The sequence below is a fragment of the Pipistrellus hanaki genome (assembly GCF_964339955.1).
Source record: "Pipistrellus hanaki genome assembly, chromosome: 1".
In the NCBI taxonomy this organism is placed as follows: Eukaryota; Metazoa; Chordata; class Mammalia; order Chiroptera; family Vespertilionidae; genus Pipistrellus; species Pipistrellus hanaki.
Window position 1 is genome coordinate 71,388,127 of NC_140503.1, and position 6,100 is coordinate 71,394,226.

General features: G+C 35.8%; 1 gene segment (V, D, J or C); it reads left to right on the forward strand.

Moving 5' to 3' along the window:
- Window positions 1–436: 436 nt before the first annotated feature.
- Window positions 437–1,486, forward strand: LOC311620502 (T cell receptor alpha variable 14/delta variable 4-like). The segment is given in 2 exons: window positions 437–485; window positions 1,113–1,486.
- The last annotated feature ends 4,614 nt before the right edge of the window (window positions 1,487–6,100 follow it).

Consider the following 6,100-nt stretch of genomic DNA (forward strand, 5'->3'; position numbering starts at 1 on the left):
GATGTAAAGTACAGCATAATGAACATAGTAAAATTTTGTAATAAGTATGTATGGTACCTGGTTGGTACTGAAAATATTGGAGAGAACACTTTGTAAAGTATATGATTGTCTAATATGATTCCCTAGTCACACTATAATATACACCTGAAATATAAAAAAAATAATAGTGAATATAAAGGGTAACTGAAAAATTAAATTAAAAGAGTTAGTTAATGCAAAAGGAAGTTTGGGTCGGGTGAGCTCTCAGCCAGTACACAGAGAGTGTGACGTGACCCACAGCAACGTGCTGCACCAGAAACCCTGTTTCCTGTTCTGGGGCAGCAGCAGCTCATAGCTCAGCATTTCTCCTCTCCATCTGTCAGTCACCCCACCTTGCAGAGCCCTGACACTGAAGAAGGAAAAGAAGATATTTTCCACCTAGCGGGAGAACTTGAACATGTTGGTCTCCATTCTTCTGAGGGTGGTCTTAACTTCAATGTGGCTAGGTAAGGATGCCCCAGTGGGAATTAGTCTTCTCTGTGGCCTAACAACAGGGGTATAGGCAGTCTTTTAAGAGTACCCTGGGAAGGAAAGCTGGCTGGGTATAAAAAACATTCTTTCTGTGTGGTATATCTACACAATGGAATACTACTCTACTATAAAAAAGAAGGAACTTTTACCATTTGCAACAGCATATATATTACTGGGGAGCATTATGCTAAGCCAAATAAGCCAGTCAGAGAAAGATAAGTATCTCATATGTGGATATAATGATCAATATAATTTTATGAATAAAAATAGATCCAGAGACAAATGGCAGAGGAAGTGTGTGTGTGTGTGTGTGTGTGTGTGTGTGTGTGTGTGTGTATGTGTGTGTGTGTGTGTGGCGGGGGGAGGGGGCAGGAGAGAGTATTAGAGAACAGTGGAAGGACTTGTATGCATGTATATTAGCTTAACCAATGGACACAGATACCTGGCAGTAGGGGCATGCCCAGAGTGGGGGTCAATTGGGGAAAAAGGAGCGTATATATATATATATATATATATATATATATATATATATATATAAATTATTTTCTGTCCCACATCACTTATCCTGATAACATTCTGTTTTTTTCTTTTTATCCACTGAGGATCCAGTATTGCTCAGAAGGTAACTCAAGGCCGACAAGCAATACTGGTGCAGGAGAAGGAGGCTGTGAGCCTGGATTGCACATATGAAACCAGCGATACAAGTTATAGTCTCCTCTGGTACAAGCAGCTCAGCAGTGGGGCAATGATTTTCCTTATTCATCAGGACTCTTACAGCCAGCAAAATGCCACAGGAGGCCGCTACTCACTGAATTTTCAGAAAGCAAAGAGTTCTGCCAACCTTGTCATCTCAGCTTCACAGCTGGAGGACTCAGCAGTGTATTTCTGTACTCTGAGTGAGCCCACAGTGAGAGGCGTGTTAGAAGGAGGTGTACCAAAACCCCAGGGCTCTGCTTCAGACATCCACCTGCTGTAGGGAACAAGGCGCGGAATGGTAATCACAGAGAGGAAGTGGTCAGGGCTGTGGCAGCACAGGTGTAGGTAGGGTTAGAGGGAAAAGTTCATGGACCATGTATAGAGTTATAATTCATCAAAAACATCAATATCTTTTAAAGTTTGGGTTGAAATAGTTTATTGGACACAAAGAAGAGCCACAACAAACAACTTACTATTTGGTGGCAGTTTGAGCTAAAAGAGTTGACTAAGGAAATTCCGAAACATCTCACTCAAAAATCAGTAAAAGTATATAAAATTGTCAGATTCTTCGTATCAATTTGTTCAATAAATATTGAGTGTATTTTATTTTAAAGGCATTGATTTTAAAAATGAAGGTTATGAAATCTTTCAGTTTTCTTATATTATGCTTTTTTATATTGCTTAATGAGTTAGTTTAATTTATATTTGTTAGCGAGGTAATGTACCCTCAGTTACTTTCTAAGGTGCCTACTATGTGACAAACTTTATGTTCTTCCATCTTATTAATAGTCTAGCATAGAATTGCTCAAGATTTATATGCCTCCCACAAGTCCTACTCATAAAATGATCAATCATTAGTGGGTCTAGGGAAACATTGTGAAGAAGCAGAGTGTGAGTTATTTTTTCTACTCTTGTCCTTAAACTTACCACACTTCTAAAAGCTTTTTGCCATCATGTTGCACATTTGCACACTTCCTTCCCTTTTTCCTTTGTCTTATCAGTGCTCTACAATCCACAAATATTCAAATTCTAATATTTATTCCTTCTATGTCTAACCTCATTGTCTTAGTGCCTTAGTGCCTTTGAATGGTAATGGGTGTTTCATAAGTGACCTTGTATTGTACTCACTCTTATGTTTACACCAGAGATCCGGTGTATGAATTCATGCCTGGGTAGGGTCTGGCCAGCCTGCCTTGATTGGGCCTATCAGACTGGGCCCATTGGAGGGTGGGGCTAAAGGCAGTTGGCAGGTCAGCCCCACCCTTGGTGGAACTCAGGTCAAGGGGACAATTTGCATATTAACCTTTTATTATATAGGATTTGGAAAGCAGATGTGCGCAGTAGAATAAAGAAAAGAAGTGTCTTTAAAATATTTAAGTTATTAACATTTTGCCATTTTAATGTAAATTTTTACCATTTTAGGTGTACAATTGAGTCATATCAAATATACTTACATTGTGGATCAAGAAGCACCACTGTCTCATCTCTAGAACTCTTTTCATCTTGAAAAACTTAAAATTTCTACTCCTTAAACAGTAACACTTGATTCCCCCTATCCCTCCAGCCCCTGGCAACTACCATTTGAGTTCTCATCCTATGATTTTACTATTTCAGATGCCTCTTAAAATTGGACTATTGCACTCTTGGTCATATGTAACTTATTTCACCTAGTATTATATCCTAGTATTATGTTCACCCATGTTGCAGCATGTGTCAGAATTTCCTTCCTTCTTAAGGCTAATATTCCAAGGTCTGTATATACCACATTTGTTTATAAATTCATCAGTTGACAGGCATTTGTGTTGCTTCCAACTTTTGGTGGAAACGTGTATACATATATCAACACTAAGGGTTAATTTCTTTCTTTCTTTCTTTTTTTTTTTTTTTTTTTGAAATTTATACTGAATAATTTGAAGAACTATGGTCCATACTGCTTTATTACAAGCAAATTTATAAAAACAGAAGAAGAGAGTGATAACTAGCCATGCAGGATGTTTCCATTTCCTGTAGATTCACAAAAGTCTGGAAGAGTGAAACACTTTTGCTGCAGTGATTGCTCAATCAAGTGTCTACTACTTGGTCTAAAAGGAATTGTCAAGACACAACCTAGTGGTTTGCCCCTGAATTGCAGTTTTTGTCCTTGTTTTTTCTCATCTCTCTCCTTTTTTCCTGTGGGTGTGTGTGACAAAGCCAAAACTGCAATTATTTAATTCTTTGTTGTTAGTTCCTTTTGCATAAATAAAGAACCTGTTAACATACCGTCTTAAGATATTTCAAAGGCTGAAGAAATAATTTTTCTATCCTCTAGGCTTTCTCTCAAATTTTCTCTGAAAATAATTAGTGTTGAAAAAGCCAGGAAACAGATTGTTACTATCAGAGGAAACTGTATTAAAAACTGCATCCTATGCAATTGGGAACTTTGTCTCATTATTTTTTGAATAGAAGAAGTTAAATCTTCTTTAATACTTTGTGTGACAATTTATGAATAATGTATACATTGATAATCAACAATTGATCAATTAGTGAGAGTAATAGCAGTAGGTACAGGAAAAGCATTTGACAAATCCAGCCTCTGTTTCTCATTACAAATTCCAAGTGAATCCCAAAACCAAGACAATTTCTCCAACTTCATAAAAGGCAAAAACCTATATCATATGTCATACTTGATGGTGAAAGACTGAATGCTTCCCCCTGAGCTCAAGAATTTTGGCTCATACCTCTTGTATTTAACATTGTACTAGAGGTTCTATCCAGCACAATAATTCAAGAGAAAAATATAAAAGGCATATAATTAGAAAAGAAAGAAGCGAACCTATCTTAGTTCACAGACATCACAATTATCCAGTAGACAATCCAATGGTATCTACAAAAATGTTACTAAAAACAAACAAGTTAAACAAAATCAAATGTACACCTTTCATATGATGTAGTCATTCCACTCTCAGATATTGACCACAAAGAAATGAAAGCATATGTTTTTAAAAATATTGTATACACAAATGTTCATAGGAACTTTATTTGTGACAACCCAGAGGCTAATGAAAATGTACATCAATAGGTGAATAAATAAACAAATTGTTTTATCTTTATGTGATGGAATACTTTTTACTCAGCAACAAAATGGAATGCAAGATTGATACTCATAAGATCATAGAAGAATTTCAAAATAATTATGTTGAGAGAAAGAAGCCAGACAAAATAGTACAAATGATTCCATTTATACAAAATTATAAAATATGCAAACTAATATGTGACAGAGATGTTGCCTGAAAACAGGAATAGGTAGTGGGAACAAGGTTGAGGGAAGGATTACAAAGAAACATGGCGAAACCCTGGGGGAGATGCGTATGCTCATTATCTTGGTTGTGGTAATGGATTCACAGTATCTATAAATGTATAATCATATAAAATTGTTTACATTAAATGGGTGGAATTTGTTTTTATGAAAATCATGCATTTAAAACCATTAAAATAAAAATGTAACAAATATCTCCCCTTAATATTATTTTAGGTTTTCTTATGTGACACAAAATGCAAAATAAATCTCCCTTAGGTTCTCCTTTGCTTTAAAATACTTTTTTTTTTAGGTATACATAACAGCTTTCTATATCCATGTGCTATACTGTTCATTTTCAACCCAACATCTTCTCAACTTATTTTGTTTTTCTCCTTGTATATCAGAATAGAAGGTTGTTGCTGCTTTTTCAAATTCCTTTCAAGCATGGTTTTGTGGCAAGTTCTGACATTATATCTTAGAAGGTGGAGAAGAATTTATGTATCTGGGTCTGAATTTTTAAAATTGATTTATTGATTAATGATTGATGTGTGTGTGTGTGTGTGTGTGTGTGTGTGTGTCTGATATATATATATATATATATATATATATATATATATATATATATATATATATATATATATATATATATATATATATCAATTTGTTGTTCTACTAATTTATGCATTGATTTGTTAATGCTTGTATGTGCCCTGATGGGGATGAGATCTGCAAACTTAGTTTATCAGGAGGAGGCTCTAACTAACTGATAACCAGGCAGGGATGTTCTTGAATTGGTTAAATCCACATCTGGTCGACTATTCACATGTTCACTCAGATGACTCATGAAGCCCCTTGACCTGAATCTGTGCAGAGAGAATTCCAGGAAACAGCTTCAACTAAGCTTCCATCTACTTGTCTACTGATAAATGTTTGCAGGATCTTGCAGAAAGATGTGGCTTTCTCTAGAACTTTATCCTAATAACTTTCAGAGGTTTTTTGTTTTGTTTTGTTTTATAAAATGGAATGGTCATAAATAGAGAACAAAAAAAGTGCTTGCTTTTGCTGCTGGCACTTCATAAAAATGACTAGTTTATTTATTTGTTTAAATATATTTTTATTGATTTCAGAGAGAGGAAGAGAGAAAGAGAAATAGAAACATCTATAAAGGAGAAACATTGATTGACTGCCTCTTACATGCCCCCTAGTGGGAATTGAGCCTGAAACCTGACTGAGGATTGAACAGAAGACCTCCTGGTGCATGGGACAAGGCTCAACCAATGGATCCACACTGGCCAGACAAAAATGACTAGTTTAAAAAAAAAAAACTTGTGTAGTCATAAGACATTTCCCCAGGCTGATCCCAGAGCTTTCTCTCCGGTCTTTGAGAACCACCTTGGTCTAGGAAAGTTACCACAAATGAAATCTTACAAATAGGTATCAGGCTGGCTACAGCAAAACCACCTGCAGGAGCTTTAAAATTTTCATATTAGTGGTTCTCAGTCCTGGAAATGTTTCATGAAATTAGTGTTGAGATTGATCCTACAATCTTCCATTTTAAATCGCTCACACATTGATCCTATTATCAGCTGTTGTATGAATATCAGCTGGTATATCTTC